At 33.1% G+C, this 20,354-nt stretch overlaps 2 pseudogenes; both read left to right on the top strand.

The window, feature by feature from the left end:
* Nucleotides 1–977: 977 nt before the first annotated feature.
* LOC114756275 (G-type lectin S-receptor-like serine/threonine-protein kinase At1g11330) lies at nt 978–4,128 on the top strand (annotated as a pseudogene).
* Nucleotides 4,129–7,312: 3,184 nt separating this feature from the next.
* LOC114756261 (G-type lectin S-receptor-like serine/threonine-protein kinase At1g11330) lies at nt 7,313–19,430 on the top strand (annotated as a pseudogene).
* Nucleotides 19,431–20,354: the final 924 nt, after the last annotated feature.

Raw genomic sequence — 20,354 nt, 5'->3', positions numbered from 1 at the left:
TACTCCCTTTTTCTCTAGTGGCAGTCTACTCAAATGATCCACTACATGGTTTACATTACCAGCTCTATCTTTTACTTCCACATCAAATTCTTGAAGCAACAACATCCACCTCAAGAGCCTCGGCTTCGATTGAGGTTTGTGGAAGAGATATTTTACTATTGCGTGATCTGTAAACACAACCACTTTGGAGTTTATGAGATAGGTTCTAAACTTATCAAGCACAAAAACAATTACAAATAAGCAAATTTTCAATTTATGTTAGAAATGAGCAAATTTTATTTTAGAAAAAACATCTGTTTTTATTTTGTAGTTTATGACAATCTTCATATCATTTAATTGGCATCCACATAAACTCTAATTAATATATTGAGGGATTAATGCCTACAATTAAAGAAAATGTAAGGACCCAGTAAATAGAAAGAAAAACTATATGAGGCTAATTAATAATCAGACCATACTATAAGAACCCGTGAATTAATTTTTCCATGTTATTATTCTTTTTTAAAAAATAGTTGTTTTTGAGTTCTAATTAGAAAATCTTACAATAATTTGATATGAATTCAAATAGGAGAGATATATTTAATTTCAAAAAAGGGCTTGTTATTTCGAAGTAGGTTCTATTCATGTAGCAGCAAATTTGGCCATGATCATTTCTAGAAACCAATCCCATATTTAGCATTCAAATTTAGTCAAGAAAATAATATTAAATAGTGTGGTAGGTTGATCTCAGCTTTATCATGGAATAATTACCCTATAAATGAACAAAACTTTAGCAGTTTTGGATATGGAAAGATTGTAATACGACTTTGACGTCTTCTAATAATATCTTCAGCACTGTATATGAAGCGAATACTTTCAAATTTATAGTTCAAAGACGTTTCGTGCTATACAAAGTCACTCCGCAGCATAGGCTCAAATATGAGGAATTCAATTCCATCGCAACCTAAGAAAGGTATGTCTTCTTTTTCATTGCAGCTATGGGATTCACAACCAGAAGTCTCAGCTTGAGAAATCTTCTGCTTTCGCTTTTAAATTTCCATTTGGGTTTGAGCTATGCATTGGACAAAATAACCTCAGGTCAGTTCATCAGAAACCATGAAATATTAAGTTCAAATGCCAGTGACTTCAAGCTTGGGTTCTTTACTCCGCTAAATTCCACAAAATGCTATGTAGGAATCTGGTATCTTTCTGAATCTAACATAATCTGGGTGGCTAACAGAAACCAGCCACTGGTTGATACTTCTGGGACTGTCACAATCTCTAAGGACGGTAATCTTGTGGTATTGGACAAACAGAATATGAGTGTCTGGTCCTCAAATGTTTCAAAAATTGCAACTAATTCAACTGCAAAACTTCTAAACACTGGAAATCTAGTTCTTTATGATAACAGCACAGGAGAAACTATATGGGAGTTTCCAAGATACTTCTAATCTTCTAGTTCCAAAGATGTAGCTCAGCTTCAGCAAAGGAACGTAACTGGAGAGAAGGTGAAACTTACTTAATGGAAAAGCCTTTCTGATCCATCTATTGGATACCACTCTACTTCCCTTGAACACGCAGATGCTCCTGAGGTCTTTCTCAGGGTTAATGGAACTCGTCCGTATTTTCGAACTGGTCCATGGAGTGGGAGGAGTTTTATTGGGTTACCCATGATGTCAAATGGTTACCTATATGGATGGAGCGCTCGAAATGAAGATGATGGAACTGTTTATGTAACTTATGCTTTTGCAAATGATACTGCCTTTGCAGTTCTTGGCTTGAACCCACAAGGCAACTTTGGACGGCATGGTGGAATAACAAAAGAGAAGTTTTGAGGGAGGTGTATAATGGCACTTATTGTGATCTTTATAGCGCATGTGGAGCATCTGGAAGCTGCAACTCACAAAGTTCTCCAATTTGTAGTTGTTTGAATGGGTATGAACCAAAGAAATCAGAGGAATGGAATAGGCAAAATTGGACTAGTGGGTGTGTGAGGAAGAAGCCATTTCAATGTAAGGGGTTTGCAAATAGAAGTGAAACAGATGAAAAGGACGGATTTCTGAAACTTGAGAACATGAAAGTGCCAGACTTTTTAGTGAGGTTAAGTGTTAACGAAGATAATTGCAGAACGTAGTGCTTGGATAATTGCTCTTGTATGGTATATGCATATGATTCAAATGGCATTGGGTGCATGCATTGGAGTACAGATTTGATTGACATATAAAAAGATTGTCAAGTGGAGGGGTTGATCTTTACATTCGTGTGCCTTTGTCTGAACTTGGTAACTTTTTTCTGTTTGAAATCTAATGCTCCATCATATTAGAAAGTTTTTATTGAAGCTATCTGACTATTTATTATGAAACGAAGAAAAACGTTCACCAAGAAGAACAATCATCATTGCAGTTACAGTGAGAATAGGAATTATTACCTTAATAGCAGGTGCATATTTCTTATGGAAATTGACGGTTAAATATGTAGGTATTGTAATAAATTATAGTTTTAGTTTTCATTCAACATTATCCATACTTGCTCATAGCATGAGTGGATCAATCCCTGATTTCATTTGTTTTCCATCAAAATTCTGAAACCTGTAGCTGTGAGTAAGGTTGCTATGATTATTAATATTATGTATGCTGAAAATAATTAAAGAAAGCGCCTCGTTATTGTTCAATATAGGTGAGACAGGTTCCCAAAGTCAATCTCAAAGAATGATTACTCAAGATAAAGTCAAGATGGATGAACTTCCACTTTTTGATTTGGAGATCTTGTAACTACAACAAACAACTTCCATTCATCGAATATGCTTGGACACGGCGGTTTTGGTTCAGTGTGCAAGGCTTTTTCTTTAAAAAAAAAAAAAACACTGTTGTGAACCTTTTTTAGGAAGAAATGCTGACTTTTTGTTTTACTTTGTTTTCCAGGGGCAATTAAAAGATGGACAGCAAATCGTAATCAAAAGACTTTCAAAAGCATCCAGACAAGGGCAAGAAGAGTTCATGAATGAGGTGGTTGTGATTTCAAAGCTTCAACATCGCAATCTAGTAAGACTTCTAGGTTGTTGCATTCAGCAAGCTGAAAGGATATTAATCTATGAATACATGCAGAACAAGAGTTTGGATGCGATTCTGTATGGTTAGTTCTTTTTTGCCTAATATAGTTCATCTTGTTTTAAAGCCATACTGTGAGTTTAAAAACATAAGATGCTTTACTCTTTGATTTTCTTAATATTTAATAACTTGCTGAATTCCATGAATTCTGATTCTCTTAAGAATGCGCTTACTCTTAGTTCCCTAATTAATCTCCTTTTTGTTTACAGACTCAATCAAAAAGTGAGAACTAGATTGGGAAAAACGTTTCAAAATTATTGAAGAAATCTCTAGAGGTTTGCTTTATCTCCATCGAGATTCTAGAATAAAAATCATACATAGAGATTTAAAGGTTAGCAACATCTTGTTAGATAAAGAGCTAAATCCAAAAATATCAGATTTTGGAATGGCTGGAATATTTAGAAGCAATGAAGATCAAGCTAATACCAAAAGAGTGGTTAGGACATAGTAAGCTTGTCATCTTTTCTTAATTATTAAAAAAGTATCATGTCAGTGAAATGCAAGTTAACTTAATAAGTATTTCATGTAGTGGCTATATATCTCCTGAATATGCAATGCCAGGGTCATTTTCAAAAAAGTCAGATATTTTCAGTTTTGAAGTTCTGGTACTAGAGATTGTTAGTGGAATAAGCAACTCTAAATTGTATAACATGGAGGGATCACAAACCCTTTTGGGATATGTAAGTGTCTTATGTACTTATTGACGTTGATATAAACTTTGTAGATTGACGCACAGATTTTTATTTATTTTCAGGCTTGGAAGCCATGGAATGAAGATAACTTGGTATGTTTTATGGATTCGAAAATACAATGTCAAGATTCTTATGACCACATTTTGCGGTGTATACACATAGGATTACTTTGCGTGCAAGAATTAGCGAAAGAGCGGCCAACTATGGCCAATTTAGTGTCGATGCTTAGTAGTGAGATTGCCAATCTTCCTATTCCAAGACAACCTGCATAGGTACTAAACGAGATGGATATGATTCAACTCTCATTCAACTTCAAAAATGCAAGGTTTGCACTCCGCCAACTTTGTTAGCATTATTGACATAATTGGAAGATAATATTGCACATGTAATGAAAAATGACTGTAAACTTCACTAGGATATAGTTATCTATTGTGAATTATGGATGATAGTTTCATTTAATTTTAGGTTTCTTGAATCCATTATTTCATCCCATGCTATCTATTCTTCAATTTTTTATAGATTGGCAGTCCAGAAATTGTACCGTTTTTTCTCAACCAAATGTGAGGCTAAGCTATTGTTACTGTAAGAGTCAAAATCATGGTTTTTTTAAGACAAGATCTAGACACCCTTCATATCAAAAGTGATTATGAACCCAAAACCACATAAGAAATTTTTATATTTGGCCTGTATATAGGAATGTGTTGAATTTTATGGGTCCGACCCCTTTAAGCCCATATTAGTATATATGTATGTCTTCTTCCGTGGGCGTCCTCCGTGGGCGTCCTAACAGGTCCACAAGCCAACAATTTTGTTTCCTCAAAAAGATTTAACTTCTGTTGTGATACTAAAATTCCTTCTTGATTTCTCACAACCTCCGTACCCAAAAAATATTTCAACTTCCGCAAATCCTTGTTCTTGAATTTCCTAGGTGGTTGAGTTTTAAGTTTATAAATTTCTACATTACAATCACCTACTGTAATAATGTCATCCACATATATAATCAAGATTGCTACCTCTCCTTTTGAATTATGCTTTGCAAACAGAGTATAATCCTCTTGGAACGGTTTAAAGCCTTAATCCTTGACTGCATATGTGAACGTCCCAAACAATGCTCAATAGAGATTGTTTAAGCCCATATAAGGACTTCTTTAGCTTACATACCTTATTTTTGCCTATTTTGTTATTTAGCCTTAGGAAAATTTTAATGTAAACCTCCACTTCAAGATCTCTATTCAAGAACGCATTATTAACATCTAGTTGGTATAATGGCCAATCAAGATTTGCTGTAAGAGACACGAGCACATTTATTATATTGAGCTTTGTCGTAGAAGCAAACGTCTCTTAATAATCAATTCCATAGTCTTGGATAAACCCTTGAACTACCAATCTTGCTTCTTTGATTTTTAGTTTCATGATTGATTTTGACATGTAGAGAGGCATTTGACAGCGTATGAGATGACCATATTTTTTGGTTCATGATTGATTTTATCATGTATTGGAACGTCTGCTTGTATTTTAAGAAAACCATAGATTTTGTCAGTTCCATAGTGCTTGATTGCTAGTCGTTCACAAAGCAGACAGACGAGATAATTTGGTTTTGCAAACAACTTCTTCTCTAAATCTTAGGTTAATTTTATTTCTTAGCTCTTGTTCTTCTTTTACTTCTTGTATCTAGTTATACTCTTGTATTGCTATTTTGTATAGTTAATGCATTTAATTATTTTTTTAATCAAAAACAGTGCATTTGAAAAAAGGTGAAATCTTTTCTGTGTATGTTTGTGTGTGTATAAAAGCAAGCATCTGGAAATGGAATAGCAGGTTCAAGAAAGTGATTTTTCCGGTTAAATTACGTGCACTGTATTTCCTGCTTAGGAAGAAATATTGTTTTTTAATGCTCCCATTTAATGTTGTTTGGATTTACGAGCCACCATTTTTCTTGGTGGATAGTAAAGAAAAGCTAAAAGTATTTTGTATTAACAAGAAATACTTGCCTACAGCAGGAGCTATTGCAAATTCTTTTAATGTCATTCATAGGATATTTTTAACTTTCTTTCAGTTTTTACTTTTACCCATGTACAAGTAACTTCCTTTCTAGATCCTATGTTAATCTTGTTTAGCTCTGGTTCTTCTTTTATTTCTTATATCTAGTTATACTCTTGTATTTCTTTTTTCTATAAGTAATGCATTTAATTTTTTATTAAAAAAATAATCTCTTTTGTCAGGTACATCCAATAACAAAATCTTTTTTTAATACATCCAATACACTGATCTTAATTTTAGTGCATCTAGCACTTTAAAGATTAGGGCTTTAGGTGTAACTAGAAAAATAATACTAGGACGTAAGATGCACATGAGAAAAAATCAAAGTGTTCATTAAAAAAAAATATTAAAAAGAGGATGCCCATGTTGGCACAATAACAAATGTAAAACATTGTGAGGAAAAAAACACATGAACCAACATCTGTAACTTGCTTGGTTTAAATTTTATAAATCTAGCTGGTATAGATTTTATCTTTTTCTTTTTGTCTAACCTATAGTCACCATATTGAAATTGTTTAGACCTATAATGTTTCTTTTATTCGACAGGAACATCTCTTTTTAACTTTGAAAAAAATTAATACATTCCCATACGTGCTTATTATCCAAATCTGCCGCTTTCATAACATCCCTACCAAAAAGCAACGGACATGGTGGATCCGAGTATTGGAGATTTGGAGCTTCTTTTTTTTTTTCAGAAAAGCCAAAGCATTAATTGCTAAACTATTACTTCTAACTTTTCTACCTTATTTTTATAAATATCATAATTTTGAAAAATTCCGTGCAACACTCTTTCTTGTGGGCAAAATTGACATACAACAATTCAGTCCTTAAAGTCATTACTGTTGGTTTCTCCTTCATTGGGCCTCGATGCGGACAAATGTAGTTGGGTTTGATTCGTCTTTTGGGCCACATGCTATAAAAACAATCAGTTTTGGTTCATGCTCGGTATTTTCTACCCATTCTGGCTTGCGCTGTCTGCTTCTGGTTTTTTATTTTTTATTTTTTTGGTTGGGGGTGGGGAACAAACTTTCCAAAAGAACTGCTTCGTGGACTTCATTATTTCTTCAACCACCAAATCAAACTTCACCTGCAAATTTGATCAAGCATCAAGTATATGTGTATGAACAGTCACATATATATGATGGTAAACAAAATTTTGCTGGTCAAACAAAATTTTGCTGGTCAAAACCTTCAATTCTTTTTTAAAAAAAATGAATTTCACACCCGCAGAAAGTTGAAAAGGCCCCGCCTTTATTTTTGGCCATTCAGCAAATGGCATTAAAAATTCAGTATTCAACGCCTAATTCATTCGTGGTTTGTGACAACCGTTTACCAAGAATACTTTATATATATATATATATGACTTCAACTATTATGTGGAGACAAATCCATAAATTAATTAGAAACAATGACAATTGACAAGAACTGGAAGTTAAATAAGAACAAAATTGGTGTCTGTGTTCTGTGTTCAAGATGATAGAAATTGACTAATTCTGGGAGCGCCAACCATTGATAGCAAGTCTCGGTCATCTTTCCTGATGGTGCATCTCAAGGGCACTTCACTTCAGCAATGAGATTCTTTTGCAGATATACAATCCTGCTCGCTGTCTTGATCATATTTTGCTGCTCCTGTTTTGACTTTTGCAGTGCCAAAGACACCATCAAATCATCACAACACATTAAGGATCCTGAAACTGTTAGTTCCAATGGAAGTTTTTTCATGTTGGGATTTTTCAGTCCAGAAAATACCACAAATCGCTACGTGGGAATTTGGTACAAGTCCCAGTCCAATATCATATGGGTAGCTAACAGAAACCAACCATTGACGGATTCTTCAGGGACTGGGACTATTGCAATATCTGAGGATGGCAATCTTGTGGTAATAAATGGGGAAAACCACATCATTTGGTCATCAAATGTGTCAAATATTGCCCTCAATACAACTTGTCAGCTTCTAGATTCTGGAAATCTTGTCCTCAAAGATTCCGCAGAAAAAATCTTATGGGAAAGTTTTGCACATCCTTCTGACTCATTCCTCCCCCAAATGAAACTTACAAGGAACAAAAGAACAGGTGAGAAACTAAGACTAACATCGTGGAAAAGTTTGTCAGATCCATCCATGGGCAACTTCTTTATCACACTTGAACGTCCAGATATTCCTGAAATATTCATTTGGAATGGAGGTCACCCGTATTGGTGAAGTGGTCCATGGAATGGTAGGATCTTTACTGGCATATACTATATGAATGCCCTTTATCTTAAAGGATTTCGTATCATAGAGGATGGAGAAGGAACTATTTATGTGTCTTTTAGTTTTTCTGATGTGACAGAATTCACGTTGTTTGTCTTAGACTTTCAGGACGTAATATACGAAAAAGATTGGTTTAATGACACAATAGAACCACAAAAAAATCATAGTATTCAAACTTCAGAATGTGATATTTATGGCTTATGTGGATCATTTGGAAGCTGCAACGCAAATAGTTCGCCTATATGCAACTGTTTGAGAGGTTTTGAGCCAAGCAAGAGAAAGGAATGGGATATGCAAAACTGGACTAATGGTTGTGAGAGGAAGACAACTTTGCAGTGTGAGATGTTGAAAAATCGAAGTGCACAAGGCAAACAAGATGGATTTTATAAGTTGCAGATGGTTAAAGTGCCAGATTTTGCAGAACTGTCCTCTGCTTCAGAGGAGACCTGCAGAAGCCAATGCTTGGAGAACTGTGCTTGTATAGCATATTCATATAGTCCTGAAATAGGTTGCATGTCTTGGAAGGGAAATCTAATTGATATATAGCAGTTCTCAACAGGTGGACTTGATCTATATGTACGTCTAGCCCATTCAGATCTTGGTCAGTTAATCTTTTGTTCTGTCAAATATTAAAAATCTAGTACTTTAACATTTTCCTATTCATAGATTTGGATCGGTTCTAACATTCTCTGCTTTATCGTTAAACGCAGAAAAGGAGACGCATGCCAGAAAAATCATCATCATTACAGTAATAATTGGAACACTTATAATTGCTTTTGGTACATATGTTTTATGGAAAAGGATAGTGAAGCACTCAGGTACATTACATTTATATCATCTCGGAATCTTAAATGCAATCTTCATATTATTAAATTGTTGTTTGGTAAATCACGTTATTTCATTTTTCTTATGGGGTTTTTTGCATGGTGTTCCCTCTTTCTAAAATTAATTCACTACTTTACATCAGAGACAAAATCAAAGAACAAGTGGTTCTTACGATTAAAGAAAGATGAAGAATATTCAGAGAAAACAGAAGACACCATCATGGGACAATTGTCCCATGTCAAACTACCAGAGGTATTGGCATATGATTTTGAAAAGGTTGCAACTGCTACAAACAACTTTGACCTCTCTAATAAGCTTGGGCAGGGTGGCTTTGGTCCAATGTACAAGGTACATTAATTCATACTAATTTCATCAATTTTGTAGACACTGCATATGAATGTTTATCTGTCATTTTGTGTAATTACTATACTTGGTACGTTCATTAAGGGGATATTGCAAGACGGTCAGAATATTGCAGTTAAAAGACTTTCTAGAGCATCTGAACAAGGACTAGAGGAATTCATGAATGAGGTCATTGTCATTTCCAAGCTTCAACATCGTAATCTTGTCAAACTTATTGGCTGCTGCATTGAAGGAGGAGAGAAGATGTTAATCTACGAGTACATGCCAAATAAAAGTTTAGATGCATTTATTTTTGGTTTGTTCTTTTGATCCCTTCTTTCTTGCCATGTCATATGCATTATTAAAATTATAGAATTTTCTGTATTTAGCATATACATGTACAAATCTATTATATCGCTCCATTTTGCTTTCATAGATCCACTAAACAAGAAAGTCCTAGATTGGGGAAAGCGTTTTGACATAATTGAAGGGATAGCTAGAGGAATGCTTTATCTTCATCGAGATTCTAGACTAAAAATTATACATAGAGACCTAAAGGCAAGCAACATACTATTAGATGAGAACTTGAATCTAAAAATATCAGATTTTGGCATGGCAAGAATTTTTCAAGGGAGTGAAGATCAAGCAAACACGAGAAGAGTTGTTGGAACCTAGTAAGTTTTAGTTTATTGTCCAATAATATAATAACAAGAAAAGTAGTACTCTAATAATTAATAGTTTTGCTCAATAACACAGTGGTTATATGTCACCGGAGTATGCAATAGAAGGATTATTTTCAGAGAAATCCGATGTGTTTAGTTTTGGAGTTTTACTATTAGAAATTGCAACTGGAAGAAGAAACTCAAGCCCTTCTATCAATGAGAATTCTCTCAGCCTTTTAGGATTGGTAAGTCACTACATTTTCCTTCTCAATACTCAATTGTAATGCTTAATTTCATTCTTATCTTTAGATTTCAATGCTGATATTTATACATGTTTCGTTTTAGACATGGAAATTATGGAATGAGGAGAATGCTTCAACGCTAATAGATCCTAGAATATATGATACCAACCTGGAGAAAGACATATTAAGATGCATGCACATAGGGCTTTTATGCGTGCAAGAGCTTGCAAGAGAGAGGCCAAGTATGAGCACTGTGGTTTCAATGCTTAGCAGTGAGATTGTAAACCTTCCTTCTCCAAAACAACCCGCATTCATCCAATGGCAGAGTTTGCTATGTTCATCATCTAATGAAGAAAGTCAGAGATTGTTTACAAATAACAGTGTTAGCATTACAGAGATACATGGCAGATAACTGCAATACCATACTTCCAATCATATGATTGAGAAATATTTGCATTCTAGCTTATATGTACATAGAAATAATATTCCAGAAAAAGGAGTTTCTCTTACCCATGAGTTGTAATGTTTTTTGGCTATGTCAAAACATGTAAGCTACTCTTTACAGCTTAGTCACGTGAAATACAGTGGTCAATAGTTACACATTTTTGCAAGATGTGAGGGTCAGATGGGGGAAACCCATGCTGTGCAAGAAATCTAAGCTTTCAAAAGTCAACGAAAACATAATATTGCTTAATAAAAAGCACGATAATGTTGAAAGATAAGAGAAGACTTTGATTACTTAATCTTAAATTAATTGGGCCAAATATCATGGGCTAATAAAGAATTAACACACTTTCAATTAACTCTTAATTAATTAATTAATGTTTATTTTGAAATTTTAAATTTAAAAGGAGAATCCCACAAAAGGAAGCATAAACTTACTAAGGGTGTGTTTGGATGAAACCAAATCATGGTTTGGAGAATAGCTTCTGGAGAATAGATTCTGGAAAAAATAGATTTTGTAAAGAATAGATTTTGTGAAAAAGTGATTCTGAGAAGTGAGAGTGTTTGAATAGTTGTTATCAGAAGCATTTTTTATATGTACAAATTATTAAAAAAAAGTATTAGTTAATATGATAATTACATAAAATATAGATTGTATGATATATTTTAATTTGAAGGAATAAAATTGTTAATAATATATTTTTTACCAACATAATTAATAATACATAAGATAATGTAATTAATAATTAATTAATATGTGTATATTTATTTATAAGATATAAGATTAAATATGTTTATAAAAATTAATTAAGGGGTGTTAAAGTCATATTATTGTTGATATTTACTCTAATAGGCACAATCATACTCTCCAATTTGAGTCAGAAGCAGAATGAATTCACTTCTCTCGAAACCATGGTTTTGACCCAAACCATGGTTTTAGATAATTTGTGCTTGTTTGGGTTGCCTTTTTCTCAAACCATGGTTTGGCCTGCTATCCAAACAAGGCCGAAATCTCAAATCAGATTTCTAAACAATACTTTAATAGGTTTTAACATCACCAGACTTGTAAATAACAATACCTTTTCGCATAAATTGGACATTTGGAATTTAGTAATTTTAAATTTCTTTTTGTGGGATTCTCCCAATTTAAAATACAAATAAGTTGTCGGTTTTATTTTATTTTATAAAATAGTAGGTTATTGAGAGTCAACAAGCTAAGCATAGTTTATTATTGAGCACAAACCTTAGAAAACAGTTTTAAAAAAAGAATAGGGTTGGGGAACAGAAAAACATCAGAAAGAGTGAAAACACATAGAAATAAAGGGCTTGTTTGATTTCTTATTTTGAAAACAATTTTTTGTTTTTGAAAATAGAAAAACAAAAAAACTTGTTTGGTAATTTATTTTTAATTGATTGTTTTAAAAATTAAAAAACAATAACATGTTTTTAAAAACCAAAACAACTTTTAAATGTTTTCTTATTTTTGGTTTTGTGTTTTTTATTTTTGTTTCGAAAAGTTTTAAGAAATGTTTTTCTCTTCTCACATACTATCCACCACTTATTATTAGAAATAATTATCACTTACCAAGTATGGTTTTCTATAGTTTTTTTTTTAAACATGATTTTTTAAAATTATCATCCAAAAAGTTCTTTTGTTTTTTTGTTTTCAAAACTTATTCTGAAAAACAATTTTACAAAATTGTTTTAAGAACAAGAAAACGAAGAACCAAAAAAAAAACAGTCCCAAAAATTCCTCTCTCATATTAGTGCTTTCTGCTGTGAGGGGGAAAAAATTAACAAAGAAGTACATTTTCTCTAGTAACTCTTTATTGCAATCATGTGGGATATGGAAATTTGAGAACATCATGCCTCTGCCAAGATATGTATCAAAATTCTTATATTTACAGATTGTTATGAAGGCTAGGATTATTTAAGAGAGTCAAACTTAATATAAATTGTTGAAGAAATGAAAAGATTCAAAAGTTCTTGTACAATATTATGGGGAAAATGATTAAGCCGTTTTGCAAGTCTTTGGTACTAAGTCACCATGAGTATTCCAAATCTTTGCAGTGAGAACCTTTTGCCAATGCATTGGCAGTTAAAAAATAAAGATCAAAGAATGTAGTTTTATTTAAGAAACAGTGAGAAGATTTTACATCCAGAAAGTGACAAAACATCCACTGCTGTCTCTATGAAAACAATGAACATTTCACCTGCTTTGCCATTGCAAACTCTCTTGCTTTTGATAAGCACTCCCCAGGCCAGGTTGCTTTAAATTAATGGCTAAAATGGCATGACGAGAAGCCACACATCCAACGTTAGACTAAGTGAATGATTCTGACTTCTCGCTGCTCCTTTTAACAGGAGTATAGAAGCTGCATGCCATCTCAAGTGCATCTAAAAGATAGTCAACTTGTCACCAAAAAATACAACAAAAAAAGAAAACATAATCAACTGGATCATTTTTACTCTTTATGATGCAATGAAACTATTCTAACATCACCTGAGCATAATATTATGGTTTTGTCGGATGAATATTTGTACCTAGAAAAGAAGCAAGTTCATTTCTATGACGTACGTAGGCAGCGTTTGTTTTATTTGGCCTTCGAGTCCTACTAGCGTGCCTCTAGCATGAAATATATGGAAAGGAGGATAAGAGAAAGTTATGATCACTTGCAAGGATTAACTTGTTGGCTTAAATTTTTAGAAAATAGATTTCACTTCGCTATCAATTGAACCATATATAAGAAGAATCAAGAAAAAATGACAGAAAAATGACAAATAAACTTTGTAATGCCAAAACCATCACCTAAATTTGAGAAATCCCAATTTAGTCACAAGTGACTAATTTGACATTTATAAGTTTGCTGAAATAACCATATTGCCCTTCATTTTTTTTCTGGTTTTTAAAAAACCAAAGCCACCACCGGCTAGCCGGTCAGAGGAGCTCCGGTAGCGGCAGCAGTCCCAGTCCCCAGAGCTCTGGCGACTGGCCGACAATTGATCGACCGAAAAAACAATTTTTTTGAAAATTTTTACAACTTCAGTATAACAGTTAACAATTTTTGTAATGCTATTAACAACTTCAATATAGCAGTTAATAATAAGTTTTTCGGGAAATTCAACAATTGCTTGCTGGAGCTCTAGTGCCTGGAAACAATTTTTTAAAAATTTTTACAATTTCAGTATAACGGTTAATAACTTCTGTAACACTATTAACAACTTAAGTATAGCAGTTAACAACAAGTTTTTGAATTTGTTAACAGTATTACAAAAGTTGTAAAAATGCTACTTTTTGAATTTTCTGAAAAACCTGTTAACTGCTATACCGAAGTTGTTAATAGCATTATAAAAATTGTTAACCGTCATACTAAAGTTGTAAAAAATTTTTTTAAAAAATAGTTGTTAAAGTTATAAAAATGCCATTTTTTTGAACTTTTAAGAAAATCTGTTGTTAAATCTTATATTGAAATTGTTAGTAGAGATACGGAACTTATTAAAAGTATTACTGAAGTTATAAAAATACTACTTTTTGAATTTTTTGGGAAACCTGTTGTTAATTGCTATATTAAAGATGTTAACTATTATATTGAAGTTTAAAAAAAAAATTTTAAAAATAGTTGCTAAAATTGTAAAATGCCATTGTTTTTAAATTTTTTTAAAAAAACTGTTGTTTAATGCTATATCAAAGTTGTTAATAGAGTTACAAAACCTATTAGCGGCATTATTGAAGTTGTAAAAATGCTACTTTTTGAATTTTTCGAAAAACCTGTAGTTGTTAATAGCGTTGCAAAAGTTGTTAACCGTTATACTGAAACTGTAAAAATTTTCAAAAAAATTGTTTTCAGCCGCTGAAGTTTCAGCGACTAATTGTTGAATTTTTCGAAAAGCCTATTGTTAATTGTTATATTGAAATTGTTAATAGTGTTACAAAAGTTATTAACTATTATACTGAAGTTGTAAAAATTTTCAAAAACATTGTTTTCAATGGCCAATTGTCAACCGGTCACCAGAGCTCCGGTGATTGCTGTCGCCGCCGCCAGAGCTTCGATGATGGGCTAGCTAGTAGGAGTTTTGGTTTTTTTAAAAACAATAAATAAAATAAAAGGCAATATGATCATTTCAGTAAATTTATAAATGCCAAATTAATCATTTGTAATGAAATTGGAATTTTTCAAATTTAGGTGATGTTTTTGATATTATGAAGTTTATTTATCATTTGACTGTCATTTTTCCAAAATTCAAAGTCAATTATAGAATAAAAAATAAATAAATCACAAGCTTCAAAAGTTGTTTTAGCCTATTGAAAATATATCTATATGCTTAGCCTAGAGCAAGCATCTGGAAATGAAGCAGCGGCTTCAAGAAAGTGATTGTACCATTTTAAACTACGTGCTCTATTTTTCCTGCTTCACAGGAAGAAAAGTCATTCTTTTGTTTTTTTCCAAGCGGTAATGATGGCATTTAAAAAAAAATATTAAACAAAGGATGTCCGTGTTGGCACAGTAACAAATGCAAAAAATTGTAAAGTATATATATAATCTAACATATTTAATTTGCATGGTCTAAATTTTATCAATCTAGCTGGTACAGATTTTATCTTTTTCTTTATGTTTTTAAGCTATAGTCACCATTTTAAAAAAGCTTAGATCTATAATATTATTTTTTTTATTTTACGAAATATTTACTTTTAATTTAAAAATCATTGATACGTACACACATGCTAACGGTCCAAATCTGCCACTTTTACAACATCTCTGCCACAGAGGAACGGACAAGGTGGATCCAATATTGGAGCTTCTGTTTGGTCAGAAAAGCAAATGCATTAATTGCTAAATTATCAATTCTTACTTTTTTTTACCTATTTTTAGATTTTAGATATAGAAAATATTGGTATTCAAAAATATCGAAGTTTGAAAAATTACATACCACCCTTTTTCTTGGGGATAAAATAAAACACACCACAATTCTGTCCTTATTACTGGCCACGTTGTCCTTCACGAGAGACATATTGTTTCCCCTTCATTGGGCCTCAATGTGGACAAATGCAGGTGAGCTTGATTCGTCTTTTGGGCCACGTGCTACAAGATGAACTGTCTTGCGGATTTCATTCTTTTATAAAAGCCAGAGCCGCGTTGTGGGCTTCATTCTTTCTTCCACCGCCAAATCAAGCCTCACCTGCAAGTTTGATCAACCATCTAGTATATGACCATGACTAATCACATATATATTACAGTAAACAAAATTTCGCTTTTCAAAACCTTCTAGTTTTTTATGACTTTTATACCCGCAGAATGTTGAAAAGTCTCTGCCTTTTTTTTTTTTTTTGGTGACTCTCTACCTTAATTTTTGGCCATTCAGCAAATGACACTAAAAATTCAGTATTATGCATGGTTTATGTCAACCGTTTACTAAGAATAGTTTATATATGACCTCAACTATTCTATGGAGACAAATGCTTATTTAAATACAAAACAGTGACAATTAACAAGTGGAAGTTAAATAAGAATCAAAATTGGCATCTGAATTCAAGTTGGTAGATATTAACTAATTTTGGCAGGGCCAACCAATGACAGCAGGTCTTAGTCATCTTTTTTACGCTGCATCTCAAGGACTACTCACTTCAGCAATGGGATTCTTTCACAGGCATACAATCCTCCTCGTTGTATTGATTTTATTTTGCTGCTCCTCTTTTGACTTTTGCAGTGCCAAAGACACCATCGAATCATCACAATACATTAAGGATCCTGAAACTGTTAATTCCAATGGAAACTTTTTCATATTGGGATTTTTCAGTCCAGAAAATACCACAAATCGATACATGGGAATTTGGTACAAGTCCCAGTCCAATATCATATGGGTAGCTAACAGAAACCAACCATTGATGGATCCCTCTAGGACTGGGACTATTGCAATATCTGAGGATGGCAATCTTGTGGTATTAAATGGGCGAAACCACGTCCTTTGGTCATCAAATTCAAATATTGCCCTCAATACAACTTGTCAGATTCTAGATTCTGGAAATCTTGTCCTCAAAGATTCTGCAGAAAACATCTTAGGGGAAGGTTTTGCGCATCCATCTGATTCATTCCTCCCCCAAATGAAACTTACAAGAAAGAAAAGAACAGGTGAAAAACCAAGGTTGACATCATGGAAAATGTTGTCAGATCCATCAATTCGAAACTTCTTCGTGACACTTGAACATCCAGATATTCCTGAATTGTTCATCTGGAATGGGGCTCACCCATCTTGGCTCAATGGTCCATGAAATGGTAAGATCTTTACAGGTGTATACCATATGAATGCCTTTTATCTTAAAGGGTTTCGTGTCATAGATGATGGGGAAGGGACTATTTACCTGTCTTTTAGTTCACCAGATGCAAGGGAATTCATGTTCTTTAGCTTAGACTTTCAAGGCGTATTATATGAAAAAGATTGGCTTAATGACACAATACAACCACAACGAAGTTATAGTATTCAAACTTCAAAATGTGATATTTATGGCTTATGCGGATCATTGGGAAGCTGCAACCCAAGTAGCTCACCTATATGCAACTGTTTGAGAGGTTTTGAGCCAAGCAATAGAAAAGAATGGGACATGCAGAATTGGATAAACGGTTGTGTCAGGAAGACAACTTTGCAGTGTGAGGAGTTGAAAAAAAGGACGTGCACAAGTCAACAAAGATGGATTTTTGAAGTTGGAGATGGTTAAAGTGCCAGGTTTTGCAGAATTGTCTTCTGCTTTAAAGGAGACCTGTAGAAGAGAGTAGTGCTTGGAAAATTGTACTTGTGTAGCTTATTCATGTAGTCCTGAAATAGGTTGCATGTCTTGGACAGGGAATCTAATGGATATACAACAGTTTCTAGCACGTGGACTTGATCTATATGTTCGTCTAGCCTATTCTGATCTTGGCATGTTAACTTTTTGTTCCATCAAATATTGAAAATCTAGTTCATTAACATTTTCCTATTTATAACTTTCTCTGTTATAACTTTCTATTTATAACATTGAATCGGTTATAACTTTCTCTGTCTCATCTTAAATTCAGAAAAGGATAGACATGCCAGAAAGATCATTATCATTGCAGTAATCATAGGAACACTTATCATTGCTTTTGGTGCATATGTTTTATGGAAAAGGATAGGAAAACAATCAGGTAAATGACCATTTATATCATCTCAAAAAATTTAAATGCAATAATCATATTATTAAGTTGTTCTTTGGTAAATCATTTTATTTCATTTTTCTTATGGGGTATTTCTATGGTATTCGCTCTTTTTAAAATGGATTCATTATTTTACATCAGAGACAACATGGAAGAACAAATGGTTCTTATGATTAAATAAAAGTGATGAACATTCAAAGAAAACAAAAGAAATCATGGGAGAACCGTCACGTGTTGGACTACCAGAGGTATTGGCATATGATTTTGAAATGGTTGCAGCTGCTACAAACAACTTTGACCCCTCCAATAAGCTAGGACATGGTGGCTTTGGTCCAGTGTTCAAGGTACATTAATTCATACTAATTTCATCAATTTTGTAGACACTGTATATACCTGTGTTTCTGTCATTGTGTGTAATTACTGTACTTGATATGTTCATAAAGGGGATATTGCGAGACGGCAGAATATAGCAGTTAAAAGACTTTCTAGAGCATCTGGACAAGGACTAGAGGAATTCATGAATGAAGTCATTGTCATTTCCAAGCTTCAACACCGTAATCTTGTAAAACTAATCCGCTGCTGCATTGAAGGAGGAGAGAAGATGTTAACCTACGAGTACATGCCAAATAAAAGTTTAGATGCATTTATTTTTGGTTTGTTCTTTTGATCCCGTCTTTTCTTGTCATGTCATATGCGTTAATAAACGTATAGCTTTTCTGTATTCAGCATATATTATTACAAATATCCCACCTTTTTTGATTTTGTAGATCCACCAAACCATAAACTCCTGGATTGGAGAAAACACTTTGACATAATCGAATGGGTAGCTCGAGGAGTGCTTTATCTTCATCGAGATTCTAGACTAAAGAGTATACATATAGACCTAAAGGCAAGCAATATATTGTTAGATGAGAACTTGAATCCGAAAATATCAGATTTTGGGATGGTAAGAATTTTTCAGGGGAGTGAAAAGCAAGCTAACACAAAAAGAGTTGTTAGAACCTAGTAAATTTTAACTCGTTATCCAGTGATATAAAAGCAATCAGAAAAAAGTAGTACTCCAATAATGAATAGTTTTGTTCAATAATGCAGTGGTTATATGTCGTTAGAGTATGCAATGGAAGGATTGTTTTCAGAGAAATCCGATGAGTTTAGTTTTGGAGTTTTGCTATTAGAGATTGCTAGTGGGAGAAAAACCTCAAGCCCTTCTAACAATGAAGATTCTCTCAGTCTTTTAGAATTGGTAAGTCACTATAGCCCATTGTCCTTCTCAATACTCAATTGTAATGCTTAATTGTTCATTCTTAGCTTTGGTTTTCAATTATGCTATTTATTTTAGACATGGAAGTTATGGAATGAGGAGAATACTGCAACGCTAATGGATCCTAGAATATATTATGCCAACATGGAGAAAGATATATTAAGATGCATACACATAGGGCTTTTATGCGTACAAGACCTTGCAAGAGAGAGGCCAAGTATGAGCACTGTGGTTTCCATGCTTAGCAGTGAGAATGTAAATCTTCCTCCTCCAAAACAAGCTGCATTCATCCAATGGCAAAGTTTGTTGCGTTCAGAATCCAATGGATAAAGTCAAAGATTGTTTACAAACAACAGTGTCAGCATTACAAAGACACATGGCAGATAACTACAATACCATACTTCCAATCATATGATTGAGAAATATCTGCATTCTTGCTTATATGCACATAGAAATAATATTCCAGAAAAAGAAGTTTCTCTTACCCGCGAGTTGTAATGTTTTTTGGCTATGTCAAAACATGTAAGTTATTCTTTACAGATTAGTCATGTCAAATACAGTAGTCAATAATTATACTTTTGGCAAGATGCGAGGGTCCGATGGGGAAAGCCATGCTGTGCAAGAAATCTAAGCTTTCAAAAGTCAACAAAAACATAATATTGCTTAGTAAATAAACAAGATGATATTGAGAGATAAGAGAAGACTCTGATTTTTTAATCTTAAATTAATTGGGCCAAGTATGATGGGCTGATGATGAAATGATGCACTTCCAATTAATCAATGTTTATTTTGAATTTTTGAATTTAAAATGGAAATAACTAGCCAGTTTTCTTTTATCCTGAAAAATAAAAGGTTATTGAGAGTCAATAAATTACTATTAGTTTATTATTGAGCATAAATTATACTACCTCCGATTCTTAATATAAAACCTTGTTTGACTTTTATTTTGATACTAAATATAAGATCCCAATCCATTTTGTTTCTAATATATATGCATTTGTTCCCAAGGTAGTCCTTCTAATAATAGTAGTTCTAGCCAACACACTTAATTAGCAAGGATATTTTAGTAAAGACAATATCTATTTATTACAAATAACTAACTTAACTTATTTTCTTATTCTTCTCAAATTAGTCAACTAGCTCTTATAATTAGGACCGGAGGTAGTAATATGCAATTTTTTAAAAAGAGAAAATGAATAAGGAGCAGAAAAAACATGGGAAAGAGTGAAAACACATAGAAACAAAGATTCTTCTTCCCTTATGTTAGTGCTTTCTGCTGTGAAAAGGATAATTAAAAAAAATACACTTTCTCTAGTAATCATCTAGGATATATATATATATAT

The sequence above is a fragment of the Neltuma alba genome, unplaced genomic scaffold (genome assembly GCF_004799145.2).
Source record: "Neltuma alba isolate B1F8T4 unplaced genomic scaffold, ASM479914v2 tig00010380_pilon, whole genome shotgun sequence".
NCBI classification, from domain to species: domain Eukaryota; kingdom Viridiplantae; phylum Streptophyta; class Magnoliopsida; order Fabales; family Fabaceae; genus Neltuma; species Neltuma alba.
Note: the sequence above shows the minus strand (reverse complement) of the source record. Positions and strands in the feature narration are given on the sequence as shown.